Raw genomic sequence first — 12,750 nt, 5'->3', positions numbered from 1 at the left:
GACAATCTCAACTTTAAAGCCACCGTATTATTGGTAACTGAGCATTGTCCACTGGAGTGAAGGCTCACTCAGACTGCCCTTTAGAATCTCTGCCATATTCTGAGAGTCCACTGTTAATCTATTCTGAGGAACCCTTCAATAGCCCAAGAGAAGCTGGAGAAGAATTTACTATTGCAGTTATCCACTGTCTTCTACCCCTGTGCCTTTTTAATTCCATGGTGGCAACTTTTGTTGCTTCCAGCTAAGCTTGACACATATCCTGCTCTCCTGAGAACTATTTTACTTTAGTCTACACAAATCTTCTTGTTTAAATCTGATCAGAGAAATCTGCTTTAAAAAATGACTTGAATTTATGTTGTGTCTTTCACCTACATTGCAAAGCAGTTTATAGTCAATTAATTATATTTTGGAGCTGTTGTCCTGTGTGTAAAGGAGCATCCTTGGGAAGGATCCACAAACAACCATATGATGAATGACCGGATAAAGCTGCTTTTTTATAATGATGTTGGTTGAGAAATAAATATTGGCGAGGGCACCAGGGAGAAATTCCTTATCTTCTTTGAAATAGTGCCAAGAGATCTTTTGCACCCGCTTGAGAGGGCAGAGGGGTCTTGGATTTTATCTCCCTTCCAAACTTATCTCCCTCAGTATTGCATGGGAATGTCAGGCTGGATTATGCTTTAAAAAGGACCCTTAATTTTGGCTCTAGGAATATCTGTGGCTTCCTTTCAGATTAACATGGTTTTAAAGGTATTCCATTGGTAACTTCCTCTCCTTGTAGAATTTCCTAATCGGACTCAAGTTATCTGTTACCTTTGCAAACCTAGCTTTCATGAACAAGTATTAAAATATTGTTACATTTTGGTCAGCTGATTAAGTTAAATCAAGTAAGATTGAGGTCATTGTTACCCAGCTATACCCCCACATAGAGATCCTGATCAAATGATGACCAGAATTCTCCAGTCTTGCATGCCACGCTACCGCTGCCAGCGAGAACGGAGAACTTGTCACTTGACCAAATCTCCTTTCACAGCAGCGGGATCGGAGAATTCCAGCTGCAGATGAGGTCGGAGAATTCTGGCTGATATCCGTGCACGTAGTCGTTGGGTAGAACATTGCTGAAAAAAGAGACCTGTCGAAGTTTTCATCGTGCACTCATCAGAATACTTTGCAAGAATACCAATAAAAGGTGAAAACAACAATTCACACTGTATGAGAAGAGAGTGTTGATTGGTTGGCAAGTGGACTCTGAATTACCATCAACTGGTGCATTCTCCATGGCAACACCTCTACCAATCTCTCCCTTTAACTCTTTCTCCCTTTTGCAATCTTTCTCTTTCATTTACATCCGTCTCTCCCCTTCACTCTTCTTCCCTTCTTCTCCTTCATTCTTTCTGTCATTTTAATCCAACATCGTCATTCTGCTATTCCCACATGTGATCCATTATGATTTGTAGATCGTGGATGGTGACACAAGTCTTCTGTTCCATTAAATGGTAAAGCTTGTGCACTCAGAAAAACATTTAAATATCCTCACTAATGGGAGGTTGGTGGAATGTGCTGAGTCAGAGAACTGTTCATGTTAATATGGTGCTGAAAGAAGTGAGGGTCAATGTGAAGGAGATATAAACACAAAACAAGCCAACAAAACAACACCAAAGCAAAAAGTCCACTTCACTGTGTTAAAGAAAGAGAAAATCCCACCCAATTTCTCATGTTTTGACATTTATAACAATTACAGCTCTGCAATATTCTTTTGCTTTTATTTCAAGATTGTCCAACAACATCTTTCATTTATGTTTCCCATCAACACCTCCCCTTATTATTCTTGGTTTTTGTTAGCACTAAAATTGCACCATGCAAAGCAGTCATGGACTCCCAAACTACATGCTTTAGTAGTCAACAAATGCCTGAGGCATTTTGTCCGCATCAGTCACTTCGCCCAGGACGTATATTTATAGACATGTTCAAACATTCCTGGATACATAGGAGTCAACCTGATATTGCTGCAAAGTAGGTTCTTATATGGAGGTACATTTGGGGCAGAATCCTCTGTAGACAACATCTGGATGGAATTGGTGCCCCCTGTTGAAATGTTGGCAGCTGACAGTCCACTATGAATCACATGCACAGTTGGTGATCTGCAGTGTGAATTCACGGCACGATTGGACTCCTATTCATGACAGCAAAATCTTTGAAAACTGGAGGTTTTCTGATTCTCTGGTGACACTCATTCCATTGAAATGACAACTCAGGCGACTGAACCAAATCGACTCCAGAGGATATCAAGCTGTCAGCAGTGCGCGCACGCATAGCGACCAAGTGAAACTTGACATTTCCCACCCTATCTCCCAACATAATTTTGGTCAAAGATTAAGTAAACCCCTTTTAGTTTCTCAATCTTCATTCCATCTTAGATCACTGGCCTCCTCTATTGGTTATAAGGTAAAGTTGCCTTAGTCCCAGATGACCATAGGCTGCTCTCTGCTTTGAAGGGGAGAGCTGAGTGATGGTGATAACCTGAGGATCACCTCACCTCGGGTGTGGGGCAAGGTTGAGAAGGTGGACCTTCATGAATAACCTCAATCCAGTATGGGAATTGAACCTGTGAAACCGACCCTAAAGAGATGTAGATAGATTGGTGAATGAGCAGCAAGATGGAAGATGGATTATAATGTAGGGAAGTGTGAAGTTATTTGGCTATTGAAGGCTGTCACCTGTATCAACCTCACCACACTATTTGGTGATGACACACCTTGAAATGTCCAGAGACTCTGTCACAAAGCCTTGTACACAATCATGAAGATCTGCTGAGAGTCTGAACATACACAATAAATAAATGCTACGACTGCAGAGTCTGTTTATCCATCTCGGGTGTTTAATGCAGTAGAAACATTGAAGAATATAGAGTGAAATATCTCTGTTGTCTCAGTGGCAACTGGTTTGCCTGCTGGACAGACATCACTGATGATATGTGTGCAGGTGCTAAAATTGGCTGTTGAAGAAGATGCTAGAGAAATTGATATTGTAATTAACAGAACCTGGGCGCTGAAAGGCCAAAGAGAAGAGACGTATAAGGAGATTCAGTTATGTCATGATGCCTGTGGAGAAGTCACATGAAGACCATTCTAGGAAAAGGAGAAGTGGGATCAATTATAAGGCTAGTCTAGTAGTCATGATGTCAGGTTCTGATTTCATTAAAACCTCTACAGGGAAAGAACAGGTGAATGCAACATTGCCTGTTTCCCTAGTGATGGTGTGGGCATCAGAGATTATTATTGTAAGATCAGTGGTATTCGCAGTGCGAAGGAAGCATTGGTCGTCATTGATCAAAGAAGAGCTAGGCACCAACTAGCTAAAGCCTGTATTGTGCTGACTGGGAGCTAGCACTTTACTGGGGTGGCACAGTGACACAGTGGGCCCGATTTTACCACTGTGTCATGCCCATTTTTGGGCGCGAAAACTTGGTAAAGTCAGGCGTGAGGCCATTAATGCGATCCGCGCCCGTGTCCACACAGATGCCCACTTTACCAAGGCCCGGGAACAGCCGCGATCCAGTTCACACCCGAAACGGGCGCAACGGCGATTTAAATGCATTTGCATGCATTTAAATTGAATTAATGGGCTGCCCGCCCAACTTTATCAGCATTTCCCCCTTTGCCATCGTGTTCGCGCCATCCAGATTCGGCGCGAAACAGACCAGCTCGGCAAAGGTCTGTTTCAGGCGCTTCCAGCTTCTGAAGAGGTAAGTTCAGAGCTTCTAACAGCTGTCTGACTCAGATCGGTGGTGGAGGCTGGGGTGGGAAGCGGGGGGGGGGGGGGGGGTGGGTGGCGGAGGGAGAGGCAGGCCAGATCATTCTCTGGTGGGGGAGGGGGTGCGGGAGGAGGCGGGTCAGATGTATCTCTGGTGGGGGAGGAGGGGGGGCGGACAGATCATTCTCTGGTGGGGCAGAGGGAGTCCAGATTGTTGTCTGATGGGGGTGGGGGGCAGTGGGAGGGCAGAGGGGTGCCAGATTGTTGTCTGGTGGCGGGGGGGTGGGTGGGGACAGAGGGAGGCCAGATCGCTCTCTGGTTGGTGGGGTGGGGGGGGGGAGTAGGGAGGCCCGATCATTCTCTGGTTGGGGGGAGACAGGGGAGGGGGTGCAGGGGGGACCACTGCCACTCTGCGGGTGATTGGTTGGGGGAAGTGGGGCAGAGGATCGCGATCGGTCTGGATAGTGGGGAGGTGGATAGATAAGGGGGACAGTATGTTGTGGGGGGTGGGGCGATATCTGTTGGGGCCATCGCTCCCGCTCTTCACTCCCAAGCTGCTTTTACGGCCCGGGAGCAATGTGACAGGGGCGCGTTTTTTCTAATTTTTTTTCTCACTGCGCATGCGCAATTCAAAGCTCTGATCGTTTCACGTGCGCTAAGCCCCACCCACAGCATGATTCAGACTCGCGATTTTGTTTTCAGGTTGAGTGCGTATGGGGGCGCCTGAGAACAGATTTCCAAGTCGGACCTGAATTATGCCCAGATTCAGCACTCAGAATGAAAATGGTAAAACAGGGCCCAGTGATTAGCACTGCTGCCTCACAGCGCCAGGGACCCAGGTTCGATTCCCGGCTTGGGTCACTGTCTGTGTGAAGTTTGCACGTTCTCCCAGTGTCTGTGTGGGTTTCTTCCGGGTGCTCTGGTTTCACAATCTGAAAGACATGCTGGTTAGGCGCATTGGCCGTGCTAAGTTCTCCCTCAGTGTATCCGGACTGGCACCAGAGTGTGGCGACTAGGGGATTTTCACAGTAACTTCATTGCAGTGTTATTGTAAGCCTACTTGCGACACTAATAAATAAACTTTAAACTTTCTGACATTCAAAAACAGATCTATCATCACGTGACAGGAAGACATGTGGCAGCTTGTGAATTGCCAATGGTTTAAAAGAATACATGTAACTACCAACCTAGGGGTTGAAATTTTCATTCCCTGTATCATTTCTCCATCTCTGTGTATGTTACTTTTGCTGGAGCTTTGAAAATGGACTTGTTTGTTGTACCTTTTCCAATCACATAGAAATAATGTTATCATTTTTAACCTCATCTTTAATAGTTTCCATATTCTGAATAAATCTTTGAGTTGTTAAAATATGAATGTTTAAAATATAATTTGCGTCTGTAGGGATTCACAATTTCTTTTTGATTTCTGTACTAAAAGTATCAAAATTGAGCTGTTTTCAGTCTCATTAAAAAAGTAACCAGGGGAGAAACACTGCAACTTTTTTCAGTTGATAAAGAAAATCAATGCCTCTATTATCACATCTGACAGACTGTCCAGCCAGAACAGCTGATCCCTGACTCCAGGGAATCACACGCCTGGGGTGTTGGGGACAGCGTGATTCCTGCAGGAGGGGGAGAGACAGCTCATTTAAATAAGCTGAATAGCATTGAGCAAGTACTGCCTGCACCTGCGGGAAACTCTACTTTCCCGCTGGGAGTAGCGCTTTGACTTGGAATGGGAAAATCGTGAGATTAAAGTCTAGCCTGTGACATTAGGAGATACAAACACAGTTTTTCATTTAAATTTAAAAGATAATAAAATTGGAATAAAACCACAAGATGCACAGATTTTGGTCCCGAATGCACTAGCTCATGTGTCTTTCTGAGTGTCCTTAAGAATCATTCTAACTCAGTTTTAAGATGCACCCTGTGTCCCTGACATGTGAAGCACACAAGAGTGTGAAATAACAATTCTGCAATGAAAGGTGTCAATAGTATCCAAATTGTATGGCCTCTAAAAACTCCTTATAAATTCAAAATGTTCTTGAATTTATTGTTAAGGCTGCTATTCATACATAGAAAGAAACATAGAAACCCTACAGCACAGAAGGAGGCCATTCGGCCCATCGAGTCTGCACCGACCACAATCCCACCCAGACCCTACCCCCACATATTTTACCCGCTAATCCACGCATCCCAGGACTCTAAGGGACAATTTTTAACCTGGCCAATCAACCTAACCCGCACATCTTTGGACTGTGGGAGGAAACCGGAGCACCCGGAGAAAACCCACGCAAACACGAGGAGAATGTGCAAACTCCACACAGACAGTGACCCGAGCCGGGAATCGAACCCGGGACCCTGGAGCTGTGAAGCAGCAGTGCTAACCACTGTGCTACCGTGCCGCCCGTTTCATGAATGTTCTTTGCCTTCTCATTACCTGCACCATTCTAAGCACTGTTAACAAGGCTGCATAGAATAATCCATCTCTGAGAATATGCTCAATTAACATATTTGCCATAATACATTTGCATAGTTTGATTGGGTTATTTCCCTGCAATGATTTAGAATTGATCTTGGAAATAACTTTATTCCAGTAAATGTAAAGTGATAAACCCTTGTTTGGGATGAATGCTCCATGTCCATATAGAGAGGAATGAATGCACATTAACTATTAAAAGGTATTCTTGAGATTGTTGACTTTTGCCCAACAGGAGCCCAAAGGAGTTGGAGCAACTGTGCTGCCTCCCCACAGCTGGGTCAGGTGGCCCGAGCCATTCATAGGGTGGGTCCCATTTGAATGAAATGCCGAGCTCCGGAATGGAATGGGCAATTCTGCTGCAGCTCGCTGGTTGTGGGATGGTGGGGGATTAGCTGGGTCATTTGCTGAGAAAGCTGGCAGACCTGGCAATAGCGATGGGATCTAATCTCAGGTGGACTCAGGCACGCTTGGCCGCAGTGTCCTCGTGGAGCTGGGAGAGCATTCCTGCTCTCCAGGTATGACAAAAATTATAGAATCATAGAATCTACAGCGCAGAAGGAGGCCATTCGGCCCATTGAGACTGCACCGACCACAATCCCACCCAGGCCCTATCCCCATAACCCCATGCATTTACCCTAGCTCGTCCCCTTGACACTAAGGGAGAATTTAGCATGGCCAATCCACCTAACCCGCACATCTTTGGACTGTGGGTGGAAACCGGAGCACCTAGAGAAAACCCACGCAGACACGGGGAGAATGTGCAAACTCCACACGGACAGTGACCCAAGCCAGGAATCGAATCAGGGTCCCTGGCGCTGTGAGGCAGCAGTGCTAACCACTGTGCCACCATGCCACCTGAAACAAAATTACCTCCTCCAAACAACTTCAGGTCCTTTTGTGAAGCACTACTAGAGGCCGGGGTTAGGCTGCTCACTGCTTGGTGCAAATGCTCAAAGTGTGCATGGTGCATAGTCTGCCGAGAACACTAATTTGTGGATGTAAACAGCACGACATAAGACGACATAAGTTTTGCTGTTCGGCAATTTACAGGTCAGTTTGAAAATACCAACTGACCTGTCTTGGGTGTCAATGTGTGGCCAAAATCCCCTTCATTTTTCACCTGCCATGCTCATGAGAAACAGACAACTGATGGCTGCAAATTGTCCCTGATGAGTTTAGTTACCTTGGCAATGATGCACTAAGAGCAAAGAGGAACTCCTAAAAAGCCAACCTATTTAACTTTCATACACCATAGTAAGTTTTAGTCAATGGATTTTGCATTAAAAATTCTCCTCCTCCTGGTAGATTTATAATTTATAGCTTTGACAAAGGGTCATCTGGACTTGCAACCTCAGCTCTTTTCTCTCCTTCCAGATGCTGCCAGACCTGCTGAGATTTTCCAGCATTTTCTCTTTTGGTTTCAGATTCCAGCATCCGCAGTAATTTGCTTTTATATAATTTATAGTTGATGTGTACCATTAGTTTTATGAACACATTTTTAACTTATTCCAAGAATACTAATTTTGCCTTAAGTTTGTTGTTGGAAATTTTATTGATGTTCATCCTTCCAGTTGTAGCATAGAGAGAAAATATTTGATTGGTTACTTTGAGTTGAGCATGACTCTAAAATTTACAACAAGATAGCATTTTGGGAATGAGTAACCATTTAAAATGTTTTAAATCTTCCATGGGATGTGGGCGTCGCTGGCTGGGCCAGCATTTGTTGCCCATCCCTAGTTGCCCTTGATTTTTTTTTTAGAAACCCTACAGCACAGAAAGAGGCCATTCGGCCCATTGAGTCTGCACCGGCCACAATCCCACCCAGGCCCTACCCGCATATCCCTACATATTTACCCACTAATCCCTCTAACCTACGCATCTCAGGACACTAAGGGCAATTTTAGCATGGCCAATCAACCTAACCTGCACATCTTTGGACTGTGGGAGGAAACCGGAGCACCCGGAGGAAACCCACGCAGACACGAGGAGAATGTGCAAACTCCACACAGACAGTGACCCAAGCCAGGAATCGAACCCTGGTCCCTGGAGCTGTGAAGCAGCAGTGCTAACCACTGTGCTACCCTGCCACCCATGTGTTGCGTGTTTCACTTGGCTACTTCAGAGGGCAGTTGAGAGTTGACCACATCGCTGTGGCTCTGGAGTCACATGTAGCCCAGACCAGGTAAGGAAGGCAGATTTCCTTCCCTAAAGGACAATTAGTGAACTAGATGGGTTTTTCCGACAATCAACAATGGTTTCATGGTCATCAGTCGATTCTAAATTCTGGATATTATTTATCGAATTTAATTCCGCCATCTGCCATGGCCAGATTCGAACCCGGGTCCCCAGAACATTAGCTGAGTTCCTGGATTAATAGTCTAGCGATAATACCAATAATTGGAAAGACATACACGTTGAGTAATATCTATGTATTGCACCCTTGATGAATTTGACCTTTAGAATACTAATTGCAACAAACCAGAGCAAAATAACCCAATCCAAGCTGAACCTTTCAAAATGATTGAATGCGTGGAGAAGCATTAGACGGAGATGAGATTGACGATAGAGAAATCAATAAGGAGAGACAGAGAGTTCAATGTGAATGTACATCTGCATTATACAGTTGCCTTTCCATTTTCAAAACATAAATGCCAAGTAAATTACCAGAAATAGTCTCAACATCAGGTAGAAAAATATGGTGCATTCAAATAATGGGAAATTAATGAAACATCTATCTGTATTAGCTTTTTGAGTCCAATAAAGTAAGCATTTAAAAAGCTGAACAGTGAAACAAACCTTTCCCATTGGAATAATACATTGAGATTTAGGTTTGCCTGTAAGGCTTTTTATATGAAGTCTAAATAAGCCTTTGAATCTTCCAACATATAACTCCATCAATTGCCAGTTATAATTTAATTCTCGGTACACCCCAATGATTTTAAGGACTGAAGATAACCTTTTGAGAAGTGGCCACTACCATCAGATTGCTTTTTTGCGCCACACCAAAGCTTGGCATTTCTGGCTGGGTCTTCTGATCCTGGCTTCTCCAGAAATGAGAGATGTAGCTGAAATGGAACTGCTTCCTCGTAGCTCTGGATCGTTGGAGGAAGACCACCCATGCCTGCTTGAGGGTGAGTTGCATAGTTACCCCAGGGTTTAGACCAGGATTTTTCTGTCTAATATTTCCTAGGTAACTATCCAGGTAATAAGTTGAAACTTCCAAAGTCTCCAATTCTAATTCAAAGTTGGAGACTTTTGTGGAGGATCCCAAGGAACACGGGAATTGCTCATCAAAAGTGTAAGCTTCCCAGGCAATTACTACTGAATCCTTGCATTGGGTTTTCGAGGAGTGCCATTGCACAGCTTCCAGGGTACCTCCAGTCTCCGACTACCTGACCAGGGCCAATATATTTTCAAGCGTATTTTGAATAATTGTTTACTACACTGCTTCTACGTCATCAAAGATACAATGATGATCAAAAACAGCACTAACTCATTATTTTGATTTGGTTTGGTATTTGTCCGAGTAAGGTTTCCAACTGGAACTGGGGTAAGTCCAGACTCAGGCAAGTTCTAGGAGACCTATTCAATTCAAACTGCTCTTTTAGTACAGCAACACATCCACTGCTCATTAAGGTAACAACATGACCAACAATAATAAGGGTGGCACAGTGGTTAGTACTGCTGCTTCACAGCACCAGGGACCCGGGTTCAATTCCGGCCTTGGTTGACTATCTGTGTGGAATATGCATGTGCTCCCTGTGTCCGTGTGGGTTTCCTCCGGGTGCTCCGGTTTCCTCTCACAGTCCAAAGAGCGGTGTGTTAGGTTGATTGACCGTGCTAAATTGCTCCTTAGTGTCAGGGAGATTAGCAGGGTAAATACATAGAGTTACGGGGAAAAGGCTTGGGTGGGATTGTTGTTGGTGCAGGTTGGATGGGCCAAATGGCCTCCTTCTGCATTGTAGTGATTCTACGATTCTAATATTCAGGAACACTCCCTAGCGACCCAAACACAATTAAATCCAGAATACAGCAGGTTCAAACATTGGGGAAAATTTTACCGTCCCGCCCGCCACGGGAATTGGAGCGGGCGAGAGGCGAACCATGGAAAGGTCTGTTGACCTCGGGTGGGATTTTCTGAATTTGGGGTGAGCGAGGCTGGAAAATCCCGCCCATTGCCTTGGCCCTCTGATCCACGTTGCTCCCAGTGCAAGCTGCTTGTTGTGGCAATAAATTCCATATTGTGCCATCAGGATGGACGGTGACTGCATAAAGTACACATGGGAATGGAGACCATCCTGAAACATGTGTGATTGTAGGGCTAAAGATACCATGATTTCTAAAAATAGCTACACGAATGTATCCTTAATCTTAAAAGTTGCTTCATAAAATAGTTTTGCAAGTATTCTTACATGTATAATGGTTTCATAAAATGCAAATGTACTTTCCGGAGAGTCCAATTAAATAAATGATTGTAATGAGAAATTCAAGTGCAATATCACAAGGAGTTTAAAAACTAATTGCACTTTCAATCCCTTGGCACAAGTTATTCCCCTCTCCTACTACTGGTCATCAGCAGAAGAGAATAATTTCAGCAAGACTGTGGGATTGATTCAGTTTGCGTACGACTGATGATTTCTTTTAAAAAAATCTGAATGCCAATGATTCCAAATCTAGGAAAGTCTGGAGACTTCTTTCCATTCATCTCCAAATTAACACAAAATTAACTGCAATAATAACTCCATTTTTATCGTACTAAAAATCGGCAGGTGTTACTCCAGTTTTCACGCAAATTTGCCACTTTGAATTTTTTTGGGAGAATCATCCCCATTGCGGCAATTTGAAGATCCCAAGGGAAATTCTAACCCCACAATGTTTGACAGAATGCATGATTTTTGTCCCGGGAGAACTTGGGTAATAGACTTTACAATATAAAAATATAATTGTGTTTGCTTGCTTGTCTTTTATTAAATAAATTGGCTTGATGATTGTTAACCTCAAATGTGGAGTGAATATCTGATGCTTTATTTGCTCAAAGATATCAGATTCTAAGAAGGTTGGGGATAAGCTCAGTAACTAAAAGTAATTAATAACGATTATTTGTTTCATTATTCTGACACTGATAATTTAGCTAAAATATCAAAACTAAGATGAAGGGTGGAATTTTCCGACCGTTCACACCAATGGGATTCTCTGGTCCCGCTGCAGTGAACAGAGATTGGGCTGAGCGCCAAATTCTCTGTCCTCGATTGCAGCGGCGGCGGGACAGGAACAGCTGGAAAATGCCAGCCATTCATTCTCAAATGTACGAGGAATGATCCTGGATATGAGCATCAACATAAACTAGAGTAAAAAATATAGACAGCATCTAAAATTCCATGGTTCTATTGGAGAATGGGACTAACTGTGTGGTTCTCTCTGGAGTCAGTGTAGACACAATGGGCCGAATGGCCTCCTTCTGTGCTGTAAAATTCTATGACTCCATGATTCAGTGGCTGGAATTTTACCGGCACGCTTGCCCCGGAATCGGGGCAGGCGTGGCTCGCAGAACAGAATTCTCCGTTAGCCTCGGGCGGGATTTTACAAGCGAAGGCTGGTATTTTACAACCTATGTGTAATGACTGGATCCAATTTAAATGTGTTTGTGTTATTCAGCTTTGAGGAGTTTATGGTTAATCATCAAACTTTACCTTGGGTCATTCTGAAAAGATGCAACCTCTTGGTCAGGTAGCAGTTGAATCAAAACAGCTTCATCTACTTTAGCAACAATTGGAGTACTGTGCTCAGTTCTGGTCACCTCGTTACAGGAAGGGTGTGGAAATGATTGAAAGGGCGCAGAGGAGATTTACAAGGATGTTGCCTGGATTGAGTGGCATGCCTTATGAGGATAGACTGAGGGAGCTCGGTCTTTTCTCCTTGGAGAGACGTAGGATGAGAGGAGACCTAATAGAGGTATATAAGATGTTGAGAGGCATAGATCGGGTGGATTCTCAGAGGCTTTTTCCCAGGGTGGAAATGGCTGCTACGAGAGGACACAGGTTTAAGGTGCTGGAGGGTAGATGCAGGGGAAATGTTAGGGGGAAGTTTTTCACACACGGTGGTGGGCGAGTGGAATCGGCTGCCGTCAGTGGTGGTGGAGGCAAACTCAATAGGGTCTTTTAAGAGACTCCTGGATGAGTACATGGGACTTAATAGGATGGAGGGCTATAGGTAGGCCTAAAAGGTAGGGATATGTTCGGCACAACTTGTGGGGCCGAAGGGCCTGTTTTTGTGCTGTAGTTTTTCTATGTTTCTATGTTTCTAACAAGCTGATCCCAGTCTGAGGGATCTGTAGAATGGTCATTTAGATCTGAAACATTAACTCTGTTTTTCTCCACAGATGCTGCCAGATCTGCTGAGTTTATCCAGCATTTTCTGTTTTAACTTCAGATTTAGAACATAGAACATAGAACAGTACAGCACAGAACAGGCCCTTCGGCCCACGATGTTGTGCCGAGCTTTATCTGAAATGCCGA

The 12,750-nt window shown here is 44.1% G+C and overlaps 1 pseudogene; it reads left to right on the top strand.

Moving 5' to 3' along the window:
• Positions 1 to 2,664: 2,664 nt before the first annotated feature.
• Positions 2,665 to 4,918, top strand: LOC144493098 (deoxyribose-phosphate aldolase pseudogene; annotated as a pseudogene).
• The last annotated feature ends 7,832 nt before the right edge of the window (positions 4,919 to 12,750 follow it).

Source organism: Mustelus asterias, chromosome 4 (assembly GCF_964213995.1).
Source record: "Mustelus asterias chromosome 4, sMusAst1.hap1.1, whole genome shotgun sequence".
NCBI classification, from domain to species: Eukaryota; Metazoa; Chordata; class Chondrichthyes; order Carcharhiniformes; family Triakidae; genus Mustelus; species Mustelus asterias.
The sequence above is the reverse complement of the archived record's forward strand: the minus strand, read 5'-3'. Positions and strand labels throughout refer to the sequence as shown.